The sequence below is a fragment of the Tachypleus tridentatus genome, chromosome 13, assembly GCF_004210375.1.
Source record: "Tachypleus tridentatus isolate NWPU-2018 chromosome 13, ASM421037v1, whole genome shotgun sequence".
NCBI classification, from domain to species: Eukaryota; Metazoa; Arthropoda; class Merostomata; order Xiphosura; family Limulidae; genus Tachypleus; species Tachypleus tridentatus.
Genome location: NC_134837.1, coordinates 81450039 through 81475433, shown reverse-complemented (window position 1 = coordinate 81475433; position 25395 = coordinate 81450039). Strand labels below are relative to the sequence as shown.

The 25395-nt window shown below is 34.4% G+C and overlaps 1 pseudogene across 1 annotated transcript in view; it reads right to left on the bottom strand.

The window, feature by feature from the left end:
• Window positions 1-25395, bottom strand: part of LOC143236198 (uncharacterized) — a 92511-nt pseudogene that overhangs the window by 40072 nt on the left and 27044 nt on the right. Inside the window, exons 10-15 of the transcript XR_013019510.1 lie at window positions 24544-24699; window positions 23778-23924; window positions 20038-20196; window positions 17842-18042; window positions 16080-16292; window positions 10131-10256 (exon numbers count right to left, since the gene is read on the bottom strand). The product of XR_013019510.1 is annotated as an uncharacterized LOC143236198 (transcript). The remainder of the gene's footprint in view (window positions 1-10130; window positions 10257-16079; window positions 16293-17841; window positions 18043-20037; window positions 20197-23777; window positions 23925-24543; window positions 24700-25395) is intronic.

Here is a 25395-nt window from a genome sequence, read left to right as displayed (position 1 = left end):
AAAACGTTATCAAGGTGGACAGAGTCACCATTACCAATAACACTGTCCAATGATACAGACTGACCCTGGGAAAAAATATGTTTAAAATATTGCCGTCGTTGAGAATTGTAACAATGGCAAGAAAGTAAAACGTGGCTGATAGTGATTTGAGTGTTACACAAACTACACATTGGTGCATCAGTTCCAGATAAAAGAAAATGATGAGTTAAAAAACTGTGACCAATGCATAGCCTAGTGAGAACAACTTCCTCCTTCCGAACTTTACGGAAGCTAGATGGCTAAAGTCCAATATAGGGTTTGATTTGAAAAAGTTTGTTGTCACGTCGCTCACTCCAACTGGACTGCCAGCTGGCACGGAGCCGAGCTTTGAAGACAAGACCATAGTCCATGTACGGAATAGGCATAGGGATGATGGTGCTGGAGCAGACAGATTTAGCTGCCATGTCTGCAAGCTCGTTCCCGCGAATACCAACATGGCCTGATATCCAGAAAAACTGGATTAAAGTAGCTGCTAATGAGAAATGGGCCAGTCGGTTTTGAATATCAGCGAGAATAGGATGTGAGCCAAAGTGTAGCGATTCCAAGGCAAGTATAGAACTAAGCGAATCAGTATAAATAGTGCAGTTGGAGTACTCCTCAGCTGCAATATCATCCAAGGCAAGAGATATGGCATACAGTTCAGCAGTGAACACAGAAGCTGTAGAGGGGGATTCTGCGCGCAACTACTGAACCACAGCAAACCATAGCAGAGCCCACTGAATTACCTGATTTGGAACCATCTGTATAAATGGGAACTGAATGATTGTTTGAAAGATATTCATTGAATAAAAGACGGTACTTCCAATCTGGAGTATCTGCCTTTTTTAGGTGACTGAAAGGATAGTCACATTTGGGGGCTGTAATAAGCATGGTGGGATGGGCCGATCTGTGGAATCTGCAATGTTATCCAAGGACAGACCCAATTCATCCAATTGCACCCGGATGCGAAGGCCAAACGGAGCAATGACAGATCGTCTGTTCAGAAAAAGTACTGCCCACCAAGGAAGGAAAACACATTCCCAGGTGGGATATTTTGGTTAGGAACAAAGTTTTGAAGTATATTGTAAAGATAGTTGCAAATGGCAAAGGATTAGAGAAGGTTCATGAGATTCAATGTATATGCTTTGAACTGGAGAGGTATGGAAAGCTCCAGTGCAGAGTCGAAGTCCTTGGTGATGAATGGGGTCCAGCATCTTTAAGGCCGAGGGTCTGGCAGTGCTCTTGTGCATTTGACCCGAAGCTGCTTTAAGTGTGGTATAAAGGTCAGTTTACGATCAAAGATAAGCCCCAAGAACTTAGTCTCCGGGACCACTGGCAGCAAAACTTCTCCGATATGAAATTCAGGATCAGGGTGAATACCCCGTCGACGGCAAAAGTGCATGCATACGGTTTTAGAGAGACAGAAATTAAAGCCGTTCGCCAGAGTCCACTTCCGTACACGATTGAGGGCAGTTTGTAGTTGCCGCTCAATATATATCATGTTTGACGACTGACATGAGATGTGAAAGTCGTCGACATACAGCCCATTCGCAACAGTGAAAGGGAGTTGTTCAGTGATGGCATTTATCTTCATACTGAAAAGTGTGACACTCAATACACAGCCTTGAGGGACTCCAAGTTCCTGTACAAAAGAACGGGAAAGTGTCGAACCCACACGAACTTGGAATCTCCTGTCCATTAAAAATTTTTTAATAAACATGGGTAGATGGCCACGTAAACCATATGTATGAAGGTCTCGCAAAACGCCATACCTCCATGTTGTGTCGTAAGCCTTCTCAATGTCAAAGAATACTGATACAAGATTTTGGCGGTTGAGAAAGGCTTCTCTGATAGATGTTTCAAGACGAATTAGGTGGTCTGTGGTGGAGTACTGTTGACGGAACTCACACTGGGTGGGCGAGAGGAGGTTGTTTGATTCAAGGAACCAAACAAGACGAGCATTAACCATCCTTTCTAAGGTCTTACAGAGACAGCTCGTCAAAGCAATTGGACGGTAGTTTGAAGGAATCTTGGGATCTTTCCCTGGCTTAGAGAAAGGTAAAATAATAGCCTGGCGCCAGGCATCAGGAAAAACATTTTCCTGCCAGATTCAGTTGAAGACAATCAGAAGGACATCAAGAGAAGCAGGAGATAGATGGTGCAGCATGTCATAATGAATATCATCAGGTCCAACAGATGTACTGGCAGACCGATGAAGGGCCATTTTCAGTTCCACCAGGGTAAAGGGACAATTATATTCAAAGAAACAGTCAGTTCGAAAGGAAAGAGGTGATTGCTCTGCCCGAGTCTTGATGGCCAGGAAGGTGGAGGAACAAGCAGAAGTGCTAGATACCTGGCAAAAGCTTTCACCTAGAGTGTCAGCGATGCTCCGGACACAGTCACCTCCTGACCATCAAAGAGTAAGATTGAGAGGGGGACAGAATTGTAGTGCCCACTGACCTTTGGAATCCTGTCCCATATGATCTTGGAACTGGTGGTAGAAGATATGCTAGTTGTGAACTTAATCCAAGATTCCTTCTGGCTTTGACGTCTTACCCACCAACATGTGCAAGGGCCCGTTGGAAAGCAACATGGTTTGAAAGTGTGGGATATTTACGAAAAGTATCCCACGCCCGTTTTTGAGCCTTCTGTGCTAAGTGGCAAGCAGGATTCCACCACGGATGAGGATATCGTGGAAAACGTGTCGAGGTTTTAGGAATACACTGAGCAGCTGCTTGTATAATACAATCAGTTACCGCTGCTACACAGTCGTCTATTGATGGCTGATTTACGATGGCAGGATCAAGTTCTGCGAGAGCAGTGAAAGTGGACCAGTCTGCCTGATCCAGCTTCCACCGGGATACGTGGGTAAGGTGACATCGACCACGGCCAGTCTCTCTCAAAAGGATCGGAAAATGATCACTGCCTAGTGGATTACTTTCAACCCTCCATGAAAAATGGTAGAATAATGAAGGGGAGCAAACCGAGAGATCAATAGCGGTAAAGGACTGACTAGGTGCATGAAAGGAAGTGGAAGAACCAGTATTGAAAAGAGAAATATTGTGATCAGAGAGCATCCACTCCACAGCTCGACCCCTCCTATCAATAACAGCACTTCCCCAGAGGGGATGATGTCCATTAAAATCCCCCAGGATTAGAAATGGAGACGGCAACTGTTCAACGAGAGCATCAAGGTCTGATTGATCATATGTCTCTCCAGGGGACAGGTACAGAGAACAAACAGTGATGGTATGACCCAAGGAAACACGGATGGCTACGGCCTCCAAGGGTGTGTTGAGTGACAAAGATAGGGTGGGCACATGCTGATCAACCAACAGTGCCACCCCTCCATGTACTCGACCATCACACAACCTGTCATTTCTGTACAGAGAAAACCGCTGAATGGATACTGTATCAGCAGTTTTGAGAAATGTTTCTTGTAAAGAAAGACAAACAGGATGGTAGGAAGCAATCAGCGTTTTGATATCATCCAGATTAGAACGTAAACCTCGACAGTTCCATTGTATCAAGGTGGTCATTTTTAAAAATGGGTAGGTGAAGTGGCTGGGGAACCCTTCGGTTTACGACAACGTCTTTTTTCTTTACTGTCTTTAGTCGGAGGAGGTCTATCAACCTCCATGGATCCTGCCCTGGGTCGAGTGGGCAGGTTTTTGTTATTGGAAGGGGAATCCAGTGACTGAGGACACGAACGAATAATTGTTTTGTCTCTTGTGGTGGGAGAAAAAGATGTATCAGAAGAAATACCTGTATTTGAAACTGAAGGACGTGGATCTTGAGGTTTGTTGGAAGGTATGGGAGGAACAGAGATGGGTGTGGAAGTCGATTCATCAACCTTTTTAACCACGGAAGTCAAAAGGCTTTTCATTTGTTTTGAAAACGATTCTCTTGGAGGCACAGAGAGATCTGTCTGCACTCCAACTGTAGTTGTGGAATGAAGTGCAGCAGCATATGTCCAAGATGGAGTGGTGGATAGCAATTTCCGAGCCTCAGGATAATTAATGTTATGTATCGTTTTCAAAAGCTGCACCTCTTTTTCCTCCAACCATTTTGGGCAAGAATGAAAGTAAGAGGGGTGAGAACCATTGCAGTTGAAGCAATGTGGGTTCATGTCACAGTCATAGGCATCGTGGTCCTTGCCTCCACAACGAGCACATGTCAGGGAACCACGACAAGATGTCTTTGAGTGGCCGAATCTCTGACATTGGAAACATCGAAGAGGGTTTGGTATGTATGGCCAAACCCTGCAAATGAGATAACCTGCCTTGATGGTGGCAGGTGCACGTGGTGAAGTAAATGTTAAAAGGAGGGTATTTGTTGGCAGTGTAACTCCATCTTTGCGAGTGGAGATGCGTCTCACTGCAGAAACTCCTTGAGTGAAGAGACCAGCGAGGATCTCTGACTCGGGAACGTTCTTCAAATCCCTTTCAACAATAACTCCTTGTGAAGAATTCAAAGTAGCATGAGGTGTAACCTCAATAGGTATATCCCCAATTGCCTTTGAATTCAAGAGGAGTTCACTGTGTTGGGATGTGGATGTTTCAACCAATATGTCACCAGATCAAAGCTTCTTTACTAACTTTCGAGAGCCAGCAAGTCCCACTAGTCCCTTTTGAATAAAAAAAGGGGACATTTGCCCTAAAGGTTTTTCCAAAAGAGAATGTAATATATGAAAATGAGGTACGTGTGTTACTGATGTTGAAGATTGCTGTTCAGAGTCTTCAAGACGTGGTCGCTTACCCATTGACTGTTTTTTCACAATTTTATTTAAATTTTTTGGAGGATCCATAGGAAAAAGGAAAAAATTTCGGTACCCACTGACCCCACCCACCATGGAGCCCTACAAGGGGACGCACTACAAAGTCATGCAAGGACAATGCAGCAACGCCAGGGTTTCGTGAGCACTATACCCAAACACCAGCATCAGGTACAATGTCCACAACACCCGTTGAGAACTTCCAACACTGGTACTTGGTTGACTCTAGCCCAAGTGGACCAGCCGATTGACCCAAGGGGGGCCACCCAAAGGCTGCCCGTCTACAGGAATTCGAGGCCAAAGTGGTGTGTTAGGGTTGGACCCCTCAACCACCAGGATCCTCTCCTCCCCTTCACGGGTCGCCACGCACGGCAAACATGTGAGTGGATGTTTAGATCCCAGAGAAGGTAACCAGACAGGACAGAACAGAACCTTCCCTGGGAGGTCCCCTCACCACTTACAGGAATCCACACCGAGGGGTCCAGATTGGGATTATAGGACCATGATCTCTATATTCCACCTTTATGGGTAAAGCAATTGGACTGCAAGTCCAAAGGAAAAATAGCTGTCCACCACCCCAGCAACTGGAAACCAGATGTGGTAAGGACTCCCTAGCTCCTCTAGTAGAATCTGGGGGAAAATGTGCATTGAGGACTCCTGAGGAACAGTGCAATAGGTAAACTAAGTTCCCTAATTTTTTAAAAGTAAACTAACCCCAATGTATTCATTCCAATGATCAGCATGGACAGACATAAACCCCTTATGCTTTACTCATAATATTCCACAACTTTTGGTCCAGCATAATAAAGTAATATCACCCAGTTAGCTCTTACATTGTCTTGTGGAATACATCATTTCTACAGAGCCTCTTGCAACCTAGATAAAGTACACTAAATTTATGGTTGCTAGTGTAGAATTGGTTTGATGAGAGCACACCTACCTGGGCAACACTTGCTACAGAGTTGGATCCTATGAAAATACAGTAAGAAATCCTGAAAGACAAAGAGCAGACAAGTGTAACAATACAATTACTCACCCCTTTGTATAATCTAATGAAAGTGGTTAAGACAGCTACAAGGGGTAGTTGATGAATAATGCAAGATAAAAATATTGGGGAATCTCTGCATACCAGCTCACACGATGCCTTCCAACTCACAATTAAATTGTGTCACTTAGAACAAAGAAATTGACAAATCTTATTAGACATGATTTGCAAAAGATTCCTTGCCTTCAAAGAGAGCCAAGAATAGGCAACAATTTAATATCCATCTTGTCAATGTAACTTTAGAGTAAATACTGGGAAACTGAATGATACCACTTTATAAAGGACAGTGTGTAGCATCTCTAAAGGTATTAATATACACAACAAAATCTTTATGACCCTGGACATGACAAATGATTGAAATCTTATTAGTCATAGAAGTGAGAAATAGTGATCACATGATCTGGTGAAAGGATGTATCTCCTTCTGTGGCTGACAGGGTCTTAGGGAAGAAGTCTGAGGATGTTGGTAGAATGATAAAGTATCTAGTGATCAATCAGTGCAAATCAATCCAATCATTGATGTCTGTAGTTCAGCAGAAATGAAAAATAAGTCTTCAAGTTAAGGTGATATATGGCAGATGAGGCTTAATTCATAAATAGGTATTGGGAAAAGTTATGTCATGTAAACTTAATATACCACTCTGGTAATGGAATGTTCATTTATGACAAAGAAACCAAGGCAACTTGAGGAAACTAGATAGCATTGGAAACTCAAAGAAATTTTGTCTCAAGTTTCAACACATAGTTAATAAAGCCATCTCATACAAGAATTGTAGCAAATGCAAAACCCTTGTCAAAGAGCCAGGTCAAAAATGAGTTATGATTGGCATTTCTGATCAAAGTGAGTTAAACTTCCTTTCAATACACCATTGTTGATATGTGGGCCATTTCTATTGATAAATGTCCATCACAACCCTAGCAATTAAATCCTGGCACTATACACACGGCTAAATAACCTCCATGCCAGAAGCTTAAGTATCTGGATAGGAAAGTGTACCATGTCAAATCATAGGTGCCTCCAGAGAAAAGGCCAGAGGAAATGGAAGAGGTGAACACTACTAAAAGTATCACAGAAGAAGAAGAAACCAGGGTTTAGCTGCCAATCTGCTACTATTACTGGGACCAGACAATGAACTGGAACAAATCACAGTTAGTATGTTGGTAACATATGTATTGGAGGGAAGACAAATTGCATCCATTGTCAAAGCCTGAAGGAAAGGTACTGGAGACCAAATTGCCAATAGATGGAAGTTCCAATGAGTGGCCAAATCACCAATCATCAGTATTTCAAAATGAGAGCCAATCCAACAGAAAACCTTGTAGTGTAGGAGATTCTACAATCTATTCTGTTGGGAGAATCTTTTTAGAACAAGATAATTGATCTACTCCTACAGTCTTCAACTGTGGAACACAGCAAGCTTGTAGAGTGATATGATAGGAGTAGTCTTGAGAAATGAGATCCAAGGTTAGAAAACAAAGAGCCACTGAGGAGAAATGCAAGATACCACCATAGAATTGTCAGTGTGAAGCCTGGTAATTTTCCCCTTAATAAGCACAGACTACGAGGCATCACCTCTTGAAGAACAAGAAGGACTAAAACATTGCATAGATAAGCTTTGTCATGTATGTGTAGATCCTAGAATTCCTGACTGTTGGTATATGCACCCTATCCATGAAGTGACATGGAACTCCAGAAAAGATAGTGGCAGAAGAATCCCTATTTTAGTATGTGCTGACATAACAACCCCCAAGAGGTCGAAGAATGATCCTGAATAAGAAAACTGGAGAATCCAGTGAATTTATGTTTATGATTCCTTGGTCACATAAAGACCACTGAAAGGATCTCTTGCCCCTTGCATACTCTTGCAAAAGCATGAGGTATTCTAGTGGTGCCCATACTCCCAAAAGAGAAAGAATCCTTTGAGCAGTGAGAGAAGGAGAGGTGAGTAGGATTTTAAGCTTTCTGTTCCATAGTGTGGATAAGGATGGGACTCAGCTGAGCCTGACCGAGATATGTGACAGAAAAAATACCTAGACTGATGACATATTCAGTTGGAAGAAGAATAAATGTCTCAGCTCTGAGAATGAAGCTTACCTTAGTTGTTTCTGAAAGCAGTATCTGGGTATGATGTTCTGACAATTGACAAAGTGGCACCAGCAGTAATCAATCATCCATTGAATGGCATGTGCACATAGTTATGGAATGGAGGTGGCAAGAAAAAAAGCATATATTTTGGCAGAACTCATATAGTGCTAATGTTATTCTGAAAGTAAAATTCCTTAACTGTAGTACCCAACCCTTGTGTACAACACCAATATTGGCAGGATTCCACCACTATGGCTATATGCGGATAGGAGCTGATTACATCAAACCTGAACATCCAGAATCCTAGTAAAAATGCCAACTCAGATTGACGAATGATACACTTGTGAACCTTGAAAAATCTAGTTATTGATATAGACAAGAAAGATTGGTTACTGGACATCAATCTCCTGTCTTCTTAGACCCAACAACTGATGGGAATAAAACCCTATAAAGCATAGCATAACTCTCTCTTTCTCTAACCCCTAACCAACTAAAGTCTGATAACTAAATTCCAAAATCTGAGAATCTGCAGAAGATGGAAACTCTACAGATTGAGAGAATAATAGTGGCAAGAAGAGGAACTGAAAGAGTAATCCTGACTTAAGGACCTGTAGTGCTCCTGGATTCATAGTTAAGGTTACCACACATCCAGAAGTTCTGGGTCTCCAGAAACATACAATAATTACCAATACCGCTGACAGCACTCCAACTGAGCACATAACCCTTGGAATATGGACAGAATTTATTCTGGTACCAATATACCAAAAGGTTGATGTTAGGGGTCAAGACCCTGTAATAAGGGCAGAATTATAACTCCCTATAGGAGCCAATGAAAGCTGAGATGCCAAAGACAACAGGGTTGAATGTTGAAGCCAACAATTGAACCAACATGCATGCTAACAATGGTTCCAGCTTGTCATAAATGAGTTGGTGATTCTGCAACTCTTTCAAGAAAGTTTAGCATGAGGAAAATATGATGGATATTAGAGATGCAAGTTCAAAGATTTACTACTGTACCACCAGAGGACATTGATCTATGCAGGCTAAGTACAAACTCTGCCTTAGAGCTACTAATTTCAAGGAGCAGATGTATCAGTTAAGAGCTGGAATATGCTTCCACCTGACAGTGATAGGCTAAATCAAATATTTTAGATAACTGTGACAGATAAAGCATAGCTGTCCCACCACGTAAGTAAGCAGTAAATCTCCCTGCATGAACCACAATGTCCATGGATGGAGAGAAAATTAAATATTTGAAGAAACCCAAAATATCATTCTCTCAACAGACCAATTGAAATAAACAAATCAGAGGCAGCTTATCTCAAAGTGATCTCCTTTTGTATTTTTGTTAAAGACTGTTCTGATTGCCATTGTTTGGAACAATATTTTATCTGGTAATTCTGTTTTGTTATAGCAAAGCAACATGGGGCTATGTGCTGTGTTCGCTGTAGTGAATTGAACCCCAGATTTCAATGTTGTAAGTCCATAAATATACCACTGTCCCAAAGAGGGACTGAGAAGCCAACAGAATAAAAGAAAAAGCAGGAAAAAGTGAATTGAAATTATCATCAGAATGTCTAGGATTGCCCTTAACTGCAGCCTTGGTACCCCCTGGAGGAACACCAAACCGAATTTTTGTCTTCACCTCACTACAAATAATATCAATGACAGTCTCATCATCATGATTGTTATGTGATGCTGGATATCAGAGATGGGATAAAAGAGACCTGATTTGCCTATGTGTTGGAAAAAAATAATTCAGAAATTCATACCATGTATCAGTTTGCTAATTGAAAAGAAAATGTAACAAAAATCAACTAGGTAACATAAAGAATGCTTAGAGCATCATCAAACAATCTTAGTACTGCTTAATTGCGCAAAGAAAGAAACCCTGGCAGTGAAGTAATAGCTATAGTTTGAAAGCAGGAAAGTATGTTTTGGAAATAAAATCTATAATGTTTGATTTACAGCCATAAATTGCTGAAATGAGACTAGTGGATGGCTACAACACTAAGAAACAATTGTATGTCATCAGATAAGCAAATGAACGTGTGGAGAGAATCTCCTTCATAATTATAGTCCTACAACATAACTATTAAATTTCCAAATATCAACCAAAAAAATGAATAATACATTTTACAACTTTTGGAATTATTCCATTGGGCTTTAGTTCTTATATTTAAACTTCAAAATTGAAAAAAATAATACCTCTACAAGGTTCTGTGGGAGAATTCCTTTCAAATCCTATCTTACAAACACAACTGTAACTACCAACTTCATTCTGGCAATCCTCTTCTTCTTCACAAGGTGACTGCTCTACACATTCATCAATATCTAATGAAAATAGAGAGTTTCAATTTTTTTTTATTGAAATAGTAACAAAGGTTATAGGAGAAGCAGTAATTTTACAAGCTGAACTAATCTGGTTACTTTTTCAGAATCAGGTTAAGAATTATTAAGTTCTCTTTTCTACAGTGACTCTGTTTATTAGTAACCCTTGTTTGAATCTTTTAAAAAATTAATTGGATGAATAACATCATACTCACTAATGGAATGCTCCAATACACTTGATTTATTCAATATTATTAAACTTGCACATTCTATCAGTAGCTTTCTTATAGAAAAATTAATGAACCCTTGCTTGCAACAAGAATTAATAAACTACATTTGATAATTTTAATAAAGAAATGCAATTTGTATATCTGAAAAATAATGCAATCAAGATCAAAATTTAAAATTGCATCTATGAAGCACTCTATGAAGTAGGTTAGATATTTGTTCTCTAACATACAAAGAATATTTAATGATATCTTGCAAGTGTATCTATACTGAACACACAGGAGCTTCATCTGTTGATACTTTACTAAAGTTTCATTTTTCAAACAGTCACAATTTATTCAATCTACCAAATAAGAAAAAAAAAACATTTTTGCATAACTATTTCTTGGTTTTGTTAAACTCCTTAAGCAGATATTTATAAGTGCTTGATATTTTACATGCACATTGAACTAAAATATTCACCACATTTTCTTTACATACAGTTGGAATATAATTTATAAAATTAAAATAAAGAATAATAAAAATATGTTATGGTTAACTTCACATTCAGAGATACAATCACAATTATGAACTACTGTATTCTGTATTAGCATTAGTACTTTATGAGGATTACCTCAAAATACTCAAAAATTTGAGGAATATAATCTAGGTAAAAACAGTAACAGTGTTTTTCACACACTACTAATAATACAAGATGGAGAACTACCTAAACAACTGTTTCACTCAGAAGACAGTTTAATTTCTAGTATCTTTCTCTGAAACAAATAATTATATTAGTTTCAAGTAACTTCATAATGTTTGCTTTAATATCAATTATATAAAATGAACTGTACAGTAACTATAACCTGTTCCTGTATAGCCCTCCATTGTTTCCAGTCTTTTTTAACCTTTATATTATTATAGCTGTGTGCTATTTTCAAGAACCAAGATCTGAATCCTCGGTTTTTTGTGTATTTGAATAGTAAGCAAAAGGGTGTTAAATTTCCTGTTGAACATAAGCAGGTTTGTTTTTTTTTGTTTTTTTTTAACTTTCACACAAAGCTATATGAGGGCTATCTGTGCTAGCCGTCCCTAATTTAGCAGTGTAAGACTAGAGGGAAGGCAACAAATCATCACCACTCACTGCCAACTCTTGGGCTACCCTTTTACCAATGATCAGTGGGATTGATAATAAATTATAACATGCCCACAGCTGGGAGGGCGAGCAAGTTTAGTGTGACGGGGTTTCGAACCCATGTCCCTCAAACCAACTGGCCATGCCAGACCCATTATAAAGGTCATAAGCACAGTGGTTCATAATTTTATGGCAAATTTTCAATGTCAATTTTGCTCTACAAATTTTATTTGCTTTTATTTTAACTTTCAAGTTACATTCCGTGTTTAATGAAAAAAACTGGTGAATTCTTAGATCTCATGTATATAAACTATCAAAAATTTATGAATTTCTGCATAAATAATTTGACAGCATCCAAGATGTGTTTATGCAAAATAGTTTAAAGTTATTTAATTGATTTTATAATTTGTAGTTATTTAAAGAAACAAAATGTTAGTAAATTATCAACATACAGTTCCTAGGTGTTCACCTATACAACAGTATGTATTCTTTATATTTAAAAAAAAATGACATTACTTTCAAGGGCATGTCTATATGCACAATACCAAGATGCACTTGCAAACTGAGATATTATCTGAAATATACTATTGAATATAAAAATCACATTTCTTCACTGAACTCATCAAATGTAGTTTATCAATTTACTTGTCCTTGTTGCAAGAGAAATTTCATTAGTGTTGCTACAAAGAAGCTACTTGTTTGAGTGAAAGATGTAAATTTAATAATGCTAAATAAGTTAAGTGTATTTAAACATTCCCTAAAACCCTCAAATCATTTTAAGACCTTAGTAAGGTTTAATAATAAATGAAGCTTCTTTATAAAACAAGGCTTATTCATAAGTTAAACTGAAAACTTTGATAATTCAGGTTAGATCAGTTTATAATTTGTAAAAGCTTTAAGGAAACTCTTTCGCTATTTTTAACTACATTGCATCATGAGACAATATACCATAAAGTTAATATACCATTAAGAAATGATGTTATATAATAAAATCTGCCATACAGCCCAAATCCTGGGTGCCTTACCCGTGAAAACACTGTTAATTTAAAATTATTTAAATACCTTTTAAAAAAGCATCTCCAATTTAACCCAAATGCTAGTCATACAAGCTGGCAACAAATAAAAAAAAACTGCAATATTAATTAGAAAAGCTAAATAAGTACTTAGTTCATAACCTCATGCAAACTTTAACTTGAAAATAATAACAAAAATACCATCACTTCAGAACAGACATAGGTTACAAAAATGGTAAGTTTTAATGTTTTGTCCTCAAACTTGTTTTATTTATTTATCTCAGAACAGCTGGTAATACTTTTAATAATAAAGCAGAGAACAATGTTTTGACCTACCTAGGTCATCTTCAGGTTAACAAAGAAAGAGTTTGAAACTGATCATTGCCGGGCACACGTCTTAGAGACGAGTGTAATAATGGGTATGGGATTGAAAGGGGCGTTGCAGTTAGATGTTAGGTTATTAATTAGTACAGGTATAAAGGTGTACCTCTATATTGGTTTAATTTTGGTTTTAGTTGTTGTATAAGTAGGGCTTCTTTGATTTTCCATTTGTTTATATTTGTTTCCCTACTTAGTTTCTGGGTGTTTTCTATGGTTATTTTGTGTTTATTTGACTTGCAGTGCTCAAAAATGTGTAAAGGTTGGTTTTTTTGTTGTTTTTCTTCTTTGAAGCTAGTTTCCATTTTTTTACTTGTTTCTCCAATATAGAAGTCGTGGCAGTTATCACATTGTATTTTATAAATAACGTTGGTGTTGTGTTTGTCAGTGTAGTTTTTACATAGTATGGACTTTAGTTTTGTACCTGGTTTTTGAATAAATTTGGTGTTTACTGGAATGTTGTGCTTTGTTAAAAGTTTTTTCCAAATGTTGGTTATTTTTTTGCTGATGCTGGGAACATATGGTATGCACCAGTGTAAGGTTTTGTAGTTTGTTGTATATTGGTATTTATTTGTGTTTGTTTGTTGTTGATCTAGGTGTGTGCATATAATTGTTTCAACATTTTTGGAGGAAGTTTGTTATTTAACAGGTAAACTTAATGTTGGGGTATATAGAGTTAACATGGTTGAAAAAATGAAGTGTGTGTTCTGTAGATGTGAATCCAGCAATTGTATCATGATCATGCCTGTACCAGTATAGTGGTGGGTGTAAGGCTGAATTGATTGCTTGAGATTCAATCTGTGTCATAAAAATGTTGAACAGAACTGGTGATACAGGATTCCCCATACTTAGACCATTTATTTGTAGATATTTTTCGTTATTGAACATGAAGTTAGTTTTGGTGGTAGTGAATTCCATAAAGGTTGCTACTTGATTACTGGGGTTCTGTATCAATTGGTTGGGGTTTTAAATATAAAGTTCTAAAGCTATCTTGCAGGCTTCAATGAAGAGGGAGATTACATCAAAACTGGCCATTAAAGCTTTATAATTTATTTAATTAAGAATAGATTTAAAGTTAAGAGAGTCTTTGAAAAAGGAGCTGACTGATGTTACATATTTAGAAAATGCCCACACTACATAGTTACCGAGGTCGTAGTTAAATGATTCATAGGTCGGTATTATGGGTCATAGTGAACAATCGGGTTTGTGAGTGCCATACAGTTGTGGTGTGCGAGAGCCAGTCCTTCATAGGTATGAATAAAGGTTTTCTGAGATTGTGTTGGTTTATTTTCATTTGTACTAGTATTTTGTGTAATTGGTTTTTGTGTGTTTTTATTGAATTTGTGTTTATTAGTTTAAATTTGTTTGTATCTGATAATATGTTCATTTATGTTCATTACAACTACAGCACTGCCTTTACCTGCTTTTAGATGTTTGATGTTGTTGTCTTGTTTTAGGTTGTTAATAGAATTAATATATTTTTGTGTGAGGTTGTTTTTTAGTTTTCTTTTCTGTAAAATTATGTTGATGGTTTTGTGTGAAAATCCTTTGAAAAAGTTGTTTAAGATACACTTTTGAGGTGTTTCAGGGAAATGGATGTTTTCAGTTCTACCTGGAAAGATGGATTGTTGGTTATCTTCTGTTGTCTTGTTGGTATTTTCAGTTTGTGTAGAATGGATCACTAGTCTTATAGTTAGGTCTTCTAGGCAGGTTTTAATTTTGACAGATGGAATATTTTTAAGTGTTATTACAAAGGACTCAACTTTGCAATAACACTTAGAAATATTCCATCCATTGAAATGAAAGCCCGCCTGGACTCAGCACATAAAACAAAACAAAAACTCAACATATTAATAAACCAAATAAACACAGCTACAAAACTATGCCCACCCAATAAAATTCATGATGAAATCAACAAAATAAAACAACACTTCATCAACATCAACTTGGAAAAACAAGCAGGAAAATAGAAACCAGATTTAAAGAACAAAAAAAAAAACCAACCTTCACACGTTTTTGAACACTGCAAGTTAAATAAACACAACCATTGAAAGCACCCAGATACTATGTAGGGAAACAAATATAAACAAACGGAAATCAAAGAAGCCCTACCTATACAACAACTAAAACCAAAATTAAACCAATATAAAGGAACACCTTTATACCCATACTAATTAATAACCTAACATCTAATTGCAATGCCCCCTACAATCCCGTACCCATTATTACACTCGTCCCTAAGACACATGCCCAGCATTGGTCAGTTGCAAACTCTCTCTTTGTTAACCTGAAGATGACGTAGACAGGTCAAAATATTGTTCTCTGCTTTATTCATAAAAATGTTAATACTCATACCAGCTATTCTGAGATAGTTTTATTTCAAGTGGGTATTTCTCTCATCAAGAATGTTTTATTTATTTTTCAGTATTAAACTACAGATTTCATTTAATTAAAATTAGATCTTTGTTCATTTGTTTTAGAGCAAAACTAAACTGGGCTACCTGCTGTGTCCACCACAGAGGTTTGGACCCCAACTTTTACTGTTGTATGTCTGTGAACTTACTGCTGTCGCAGTGGGAGACAATAATTAAAACAAAAAGAAATATAAAGTTGGCCAAGTTCTAAATAAGACTAAGAAAAGTCACAAAGCCCAGAAAATAAAATCTTCACAATATCTTTTATCTTCACAATAAAAAATTACTGTGTTCACACAGAAAAATATCTACTGAAACATTGTCTGAAAGCAAAAAAACAAAACTGTAGTTTATTCTAAATATTATTTTTTATACAAATTATATACAACTGTCAAATAACAAATCAGTGCAAATAAGATACTATAAAGACAAAAAAGTATTTTTGATACAAGTTTAAGCTACAAGCTTAAACATAAATACTAAATCAGTTTCATGTTTAGTCACTTTACAAATTAATGTAAGTGTTCAGAAGTTTTACACTAAATACAGAGCACTAGGAGAAAAACATTTTTCTTCAAAAATATCTTTGTTTTCCAGCCAAAATAAACAAGAAACTTTGAGTGGAAGTGTGGTTAACATCACATTACTGAATAAGATATAAAGACAAAAAAGAACATACCAATGCAAGATCTATATCGACTGCTGTAATGAAAACCAGATGAACACTCAATGTCTTGACTCTTCTCTTCGGTTACAACAGTAGTAGAGGTTGATGTTGTTATCCTTGGTTGTGATGTTGTGGTAATTTGTTCATAACGGTAACCTTTCCATGTATTCACACATGTCTGATCTGATGAACATTTGTGACTTCCTTCCAAACACTCATTGATATCTTTGTTTTACACAGATTAGCAAGACAGACCAAGGGAAAGAATATAAGGGAAGAAAAGAAAAACACGTATGAGAATTGGATTATGAATGATATTAGCACTAAAAAAGACAAAAGAAAAACAACATTTACACAGGGTGGGCAAAAATAAATGTGTCCTCCCTTGGAAATGCTATTAATCTGTTACATCTTTTTATTAGATAACAAAAAAACATGTAAAACTATAAGTTTTTAAAATGTGCTGGACATGATCTGTTCAAATATGATTTCAAATCCCAGTTTTAACATTAATTTTCATAAATACCTGAACTTTTCACAATCTTAGTTACATGGTCTCATAAAACTTGTTGTACACCTGATGTAGTTTCTTAGATCATCTCGTTCCAATTAACCTACAAAGTGATCAAAATGTTTCTCTACAATTGTGGAGTTATTAAAATATATCTTAGAAATAGAAAACTGATATTATGGAATGATCAGGCCAATCACCTGATATCAATCTGATTTAAAACTAATGGGCTGAGTTAAATAGAGTAATGAAAGATTGCAAACCAAACATGGAAGATGAACTTCTTGAAGTACTCAAAGAAGGATGACAGTTAATCACTCAGGAATATCTGCACAAACTCACTGAAAGCATGCCATACTGATATGAAGTAATACTGACATCCAAGGGAATACCAACTAAATATTAACTTGTGAAATACGTTTGTGTTATTTTGAGTTTCATTTTATGTTCAATCATTTTGTAGGCTAATTTGAACAAGAAGATCTAAGAAACAAGGGCAGGTGTGCAACATTTTTTTTATAAAAAAGTGTAACTAAAACAATGAAAAGTTCCAGTATTTATGAAAGTCAAGTGTTAAAACTATAATTTGAGATCATATCTGAATACACCTTGTCCAGTATGTTACAAAAACATATTTTCATATATTTTTCTGTTATCTAATAAAAGATGTAACAAATTAACAACATTTTCAAAGGAGGGACACTTTTTTTGTCCAACCCATGTATAGCAATTTAATTTTTTTAATTTTGTGGAACAAAAACAGGAATTACAGCTCATTATTAGAAATATATATAGTTACTGCTATTTTAAAATTAAAGATACTATTTCCTGATAAATCCATTTTTTCACTAATGAAATACTTACTAACACACATTTGCACCTTACTTAAAGTACAGAATTTATAACAAAGTTATTATTAAAACTTTTGACAAGAAGTTAAGGTTTCTAAAGCCCAATGATAAAAGCAATTAAACTGTAATATAACGCATAAAGTCTTTGGTTATTTTTGTCTAGCCCAGTAAGTATTGGGGTTAGATATTTTTTTTAAAACTAGCATTAATTATTATATTTTTTTCAATATTTAGTTGTATTTTGTTACAAATAATATCATTTATGTAATGAAAATTACTAGATTGCAAACATAGCATCCACTGCCTCATTTAATCAAGTTACTTTGATAAACCTCTACTTGTTTATTTATTAATAGCTATACAAAATATAGTTAATATTAAAGGTTAGAAAAGCTAAAATTCTTAAACCTACCAATACAGGATTGATATCGAATGTCATAGTGTAAACCAGTTTCACATCTTGGATCCACAGTGCTTAAAGTAGGTGGAACAAATGTTGTTACATTAAATGGAAGAAATGTAACAATTTTCTCACAACGGTAGTTTCCCACAGTGTTAATACATCTTTGGTTAGACAAACAACCATGACTGTCCTCCAGACATTCATTTATATCTTTGTTTCATATTAAAAGGGAAAGAAAACAACATATAAATACGCATAGATAAAATACATTAACACAAATTTTGTTTCATCAAATTAATTACCAGGTTATTCATCAACTTAACAAAAAAAAAACTATGTTTATTCTTCTTACATAAGCATAACACATAAAATGATAAAATACAAAAATTAAATTACATGCGTGTATATACATACACACACACATTATCACTTATTATATATCAAATCAATATTAAGAATAATTTTCCAGGATTAAAAAAACATGAAAACTTAAGAGTGAATGTGTACGAGAAACAAACGTCCTTGTACAATATAGTAGTTTAACTTGTATAAGAAATACTTGAAAAATACAGTTTTCTTGGGACAAGAATATGATATAACACATTTTATCTACAAACATGGAAATGTAATACTGTATTACCCATAATTAAAATCTCTTCTTTAATTATTATCCCTCCCTCCCAGTATTTTTATAGAGCTTATCTTATGTGACAGCAATACTGATTTAACATATAATCCACTTTCATTACCATAACTTTGATTGGAAAATAAGAAAAACAAACATACACACACTTATTAGCACTGAAATCAACAAATTATATGTAAAAATAAGATCTTGAACTGTACAAACACCATCATTAATGCCTCCCCCTTGCATTTTGCAATGCCTAAGGGCATTAATTAGGAGCAATATGGTTAGTTAACTTTAATTTTCTATCTCAATACAAACTTTATTGTAAGAACTTGTATAGCACTACTTTAAATAAACAGTACTGTAAGTTATATTTTGATTATCTCAATTTAGATGTTTGCTAGGAGCCACATAATGTTAAAATCAAAGAGCCTCATAAGTGTTCTAAAATACCTAAAACATTCATGATGACATCAATAATTTTGTAATTTTGACTAATGTCTAGACATTAGTTATAAATACAAGTAAGCAGTTACTTATTTAAGCGAGTAATAATGAGTGATCACATCAGTGTTAGAAGTAAGTTTTACCATGTCTATTTGCTATTCTGTTACTCAGTGAGTTATTTGGTTTTTTGTTGATCAAAGTTAAGAAGCTAAGTTTAGCATATATTTTGAAACACTGCATTTGAAGTTAGGCCAAAATTTGATTGCAGAGTTTATTTTAAAAAGTTCAACAGTTACATTAGAAGTACAATTTACAATTGAATATAGTTGTAGAAAAGTTATAGGAAAAAAAAAAAAGAGTTAAACCTCTCACTACTTTTACTAAATAATCCAAAAGAACCTGTTCAACAATAGAACATACTGCAAGAATAATCTTCTTTTAAGTTTCCTAACAAACAATTTTTTGTGCCGCAGATGTAAACAAATATATTGTATTTAAAGTAGCTGCCATTTCTTATTCTCTAAACAATATGATTTTTTTTTTTTACAATGATAGACTGTCATTTCAAAAAACAATGTAAGAAAGGTATTTAAAAAAAACATATAAACATAACTTATATTGGTTAAAGCATTGTATCTGTTACATGTATACAAAATGAGCTGTATTGTGTAGTCAATAAATTATCTTTCAAGTGCTTTAAATTATCATCTTTCAATTGTTAAAGAATTACATATTTTGATTTTCCTATATACATTCTGCATAATTCAGGTTATGATTATAACAAATTTAATAAAAAAAAAAGTTAAAAACTCAATAAACAACAATAGTATTTAAGCCAATTAACTATCACCTACATCAACTGTGTCCTTCCTTCTACACAAGAAGTGGTGACTATGTACATCAAATATAACAGATGCCATAACTAATACTTTCTATATCAGTAGGCTAAGCTTTACATTCATGGAAAAGGAAAAAGATTATGTCAGGACTTGTCAGTTCTCAGTGCTGACTAAAATAATATTACATGGCAACTGAAATGTTTTTTAATTTATCTGACCTTTCAGCTAAAATCATTCACAATAAATCAATGTGAAACTGTACAAAATAAGATGATTTTAAATAACTACCTTGGCATTCTCCTGTGAAATGGTCAAGCCTAAAGCCAGATTTGCACTGACGAAGTGGAGGAATGACCTTAGATTGACACTGGTAAGAGCCAATATTGTTAACACAATACTCTTTCTCTTTAATACACTCATCAGTTCCTTCTTGACATTCATCAACATCTAAAGAATAACAGCAAACATAAAAACACAATGATTTATTAATACTCAACAGCTCATTTGTTTTAAGCTTCATAAACAAATTGAAATAAGTCATTTAAAAGTAATTGGAAATTCATTAAGGCTGACCTTTACTCATTTTCTGACAGTACAAGTTATAATTTTCATAAAGGTAAACATGACTATTTTCTAAATAAATAATGACTGATCCAAAGAATATGCAATATCAGAATGATAAGACATAACATCTTACTCAGTACTAAATTCTACATAACTTGAATTCCAACTTAGTTTTGTACACTATCCATTATGACTGACATTATCATTAACTGCCACATTTCTGAGTTCATATATGTATATGGAATAGTGTTACTGAAATACTGAAAATTATGACAACGTGCTTAACTATACAGAGTTAAATGGCCAGCTTTACTACAACTGATAGAACAGTATATAAAAAGAAATATGCTACTGAATGTAAAACAAGTTCAAAGTGAGTATATATAAAATGGAACTTTCTGAACTTTACATTTGACATGTTTTGAAAACTTTACATAAGGTGTCATATAAGATAATCAATTAATAGAAATTACAATAAATTTGACTAATGTCACGAAAATAATCAACTAGTCTAAATTAGTTTCTAATCATTCCAACTATCCAAGCAATTATAATATTGTCTTTGTGATTTTACATTATTATTTTCAATCAATTCAAGGTTGTTCAATGAAACCAATGAGTGTTATATCTCATAAAATTAATGACAATAAGTGTTTTTTATTTTATGATTTTTTTTAACTCCAAATATCCAATTTTTCAATATATTAGACATTATAACTTCTGTTGGCTGACCTGCATGTGATGATATAGGTATGTTGGTCTGCTTGTATGCAAATCACAAATGTGAAAGTGTTGCCATTGTTACATAATTAACCACAATAATGCCTACTGCTATTATTTAATATACTGCTTATTTATTGAAAGAAAGACAAAAGTTTGGTAGTCATCATGTGCTGCTTAAAAATAGTTTAGAACAGAAAACATTAAGTTATTTGGTTTAATAATTTCTCATAACACACAATTTTCTCAGTTTCTTCCAGCCTGCACTGTTAAAGGTAAACATATTAATTATTGTAATGTATTTTTTCTAAACTTACACCTGTGTCAACAACTTCTCACTTGAAACTTATAAAGTTGTTAAATACTTTTAGGTTTTTGATATTGACTATAAAACAATTCCCAGATGTGGTTTATTCATAAGTTTTCTAAACTTCCAAATAAATTATTGTGTTCTCCAAAGAAGCTACATCTAATCTTTTTCATGAAACCACATATTACATCTCAATCAATTTTGAAGTAATCTAACTCTCAGTGACTGAGTTTCATCTTTTTTGAATATATATAATATATATATATATTATACTAACTAAAATGGGTAGAGAAACGTAAATGAAAAATAATTATTTTTCAGGTACATAATTATTTAGTTGCAATCACTGAACTGCTGGGCCCAACAGATTTAATTCTCTAATACTAGAAACTCAGTTTGATTGGAATGTTTAATAATAGTGTGGTAATGTGCATGAATTATTTTCAGTTCCATTCAAAGCCATATTTCAATCTGTTTACAAGAGGGATTATCAAATTTTTATTAAGATGCCCATTTGTACAATATAGATTCATGAGTGGTTTTTTATTAATTTGAATGTCATTCATGCCTTTCATAAGGAATAACAAAAAATGAATTCATAAAGTTATTTCATTTACAGTAAACAGGCTCCTCCAGTGGAACTGTGATATGTCTGTGGACTTACACCACTAAAAACCAAGTTTTGGTACCGTTGTGGGCAGAGCACATTGTGTAATTTTGTACTTAACTTAAAAACAAACACAGTAAGCACAATGCTGTAACAGTTCAGGAGAATGCTATAGTGTTGTGTTAAATATTTATAAATTACAGTCAAAATTGTATACAATATATGAGGAGTAATACCTTAAGCACATTTGCAAAATTTACAACTGTGATATTCTAAGTCACTAAACTTCAATATTAATTGGAAATTTGTGAAGGTTTCCTTAGCAGCATTTCAATCAAGTTTAACTCAACCAGGAATGAAAGAAATTAGCATCAGATGTTTAATGAAAAAAGACAATGTATTAACAACACAATAGCCACATTAATTTCAAGGTGTATAAAGACATTTATCAAAACAAATATTCTTTCACAGGTCAGCTAATCTGTGTATTTGTTAAAATACAAATAATGATATCTAAAATAAATGAATTAATACAAGTCTAACATCTATAAAAAATGAGCTTCAAACAAGGTTATGTTAAACCATAATCTCCACCAGTACTTCTCAGACTGCTACCCCATTCTCTCATCACAGCATCTCCATATTAAACCTTACACTCAACCAGTACTTCTCAGACTGCTACACCATCTTTTTATTACAGCATCTCCATATTAAACCTTACACTCAACCAGTACTTCTCAGACTGCTACACCATCTTTTTATCACAGCATCTCCATATTAAACCTTACACTCAACCAGTACTTCTCAGACTGCTACACCATCTTTTTATCACAGCATCTCCATATTAAACCTTACACTCAACCAGTACTTCACAGACTGCTACACCATCTTTTTATCACAGCATCTCCATATTAAACCTTAAACACAACCAGTACTTCACAGACTGCTACAACATCTTCTCATCACAGCATCTCCATATTAAACCTTAAACACAACCAGTACTTCACAGACTGCTACAACATCTTCTCATCACAGCATCTCCATATTAAACCTTAAACTCAACTAGTACTTTGCAGACTGCTACACCATCTTCTCATCACAGAATCCTTATGTTAAACCTTAAACCCTATCAGTACTTCACAGATTGCTACACCATCCTCTTATCAGAGAATTCCCATATTAAACCTTAAACCCAACCAGTACTTCACAGACTGCTACACTATCCTCTCATCACAGAATCCCCATATTAAACCTTACACCCAATCAGTACTTCACAGATTGCTACACCATCCTCTTATCAGAGAATCCCCTTCACCAAAAAATGTTAAATAGGTATCTTAATTTTCTATCATCACATATGGCCAACATGGTAAGCAAGTCATGAGATTTAACTTTGTATCATTCCTAGTAGAAAAATTAACAAGTCCAAGGTTGAATTTTACCTATTCATCTAAAACTTGAAACTAAGAACAGAAAAAGATATCAAAGTATGGAAGAAATTTATTAATATTTATACCTATTTTATAGAAAAATGGTATAGCTTCTGATACTTACACTGCTTTAAGAACTTAAGTTTCACACAGTCATAAGATAGGAGTAACGAGCAAGTAAAAAAAACTTTGATAAATATTAACACATCAGTTTTGTATTAGGGTAAAAACACCTCACTGCAGATTAGGATAAACAGGTATGTCTTGTTTCCATAACATGTACATATACAGAACAAATATTTTCAAATACTAATGTTGAGGAGAAAAAAAAACAGAAATCTCCTTGTTTAATTGAGTTATATTGATCATTCAGCAAATAAGAAAAGGTAAAGCTTACCTACACACTGGTTGGTAATTTCATTTCTTTTAAAACCATGTGGACACTTTTTTACCTTTGGGGCACAATGAAAACCACCTATAAAGTTCACACATCTCTCTGTTTGAAGGTCACAATCATCAATTTTCTCAGCACACTCATTAATATCTAAAAATGTAGAAAAAAATAATTGTTTTTAAATCTGATCAGTACATTTTCTAACATTTAAACACACACATATATATTTATATTTATTTTAAGAGAACTTCAGTTCAAATTTTAACCAAATACTTAGGGATTTAATAACTTATTTTAAAAACTACACAGTATAAAAATACTGCTTTATTATAACAGCACCAGTTGTATGAAACAATTTGTATTTTTGAATGTTGCTTTTGAGTGTTCTTAGGAATGTTATGGAATATGCTGTCCAATACTTCATGAGTCACTACTTACTATTTCAAACATATAATACATGTGTCAGATTTTCTTCAAATTACTGAAAAGTAGACAGCTTACAAATTTATACATTGAAATGCAAAAGTTCAAGTCTAAATGTGACAAAACGATTAATAAAAGGTTCAAATACACAATACTAAAGTTGTTCCAACTTTTTATTGGTAAGAAAAATATTTAGGCCATGCTCTATTAATCATTAATATTAATAACTTTAATAATCTAATGGAAGTTTATGTTTAATGTGTTAAATGTGTTTTTAAGTAATATTTGAGGAAATATAATGAAATAAATTAAAAAATAGTTAGAAAACTTAAAAACATCTAAACACCTGTGCAATTCTGAAATAGATGGCTGTACTTATAGCCAGGTGGACACTCATATTCAGGTGGTGATGTAGCCTTACATTGATAGCTGCCAGGTGTGTTGATGCACTGGAGTCCTTGACTGGAACAAAAGTCAGTACCCTCTGCACATTCATTAATATCTGGGAGAAACATAAAAATATATATATATTATTTTCTTGTAATCAAAAGGTTTAATTATGTAACCAAATTAATCTGCAGATTTAAAAACTTCAATTTTAATACTAACTTGAAATTGATCAAGATACAATTTTATAAATCACAAAATATATCAAATACTCAAGAAGTTTTGATCTCATTAATTAGTATTCATGACCTCAAACTATACTTCTGAATAAAAAGTGGTATTTATGACAACAACAAAAAATAAATTACAGAGAAAAGGATGTCATCAATGTATTTTCTTGCACAGTTATGAAACTGAACAGATAATTTTATAAAGATCTTACATGGCTATTATATTGAAAATAAGTAGATTTTATCTTCCTGCCAATGATTAGAATATTGTCCAGTCTTTTCTCCCCAAGAATATAATTCTTGCTTTAAGTTTTACACAACTAGCTCTCAATTGTTTTATAATTTTTCAGCACTGAAGTTCCATTGCTAATTCATTCTTTCTTTCAAACAGATTGATGGATTAGGCACATTATTGGCAGAAGATAACATGTGAGGTTCTGTGCTGCCATTGGAACTAATTACTCAATCATCAACCATGCTCAATCTCATATCCATAATTACACTCTATTCCCACAAAACATAATTTCCATTGTAATAAGTTTTCATGAAGCACAATGATATTAATCTTAACCAACATATTT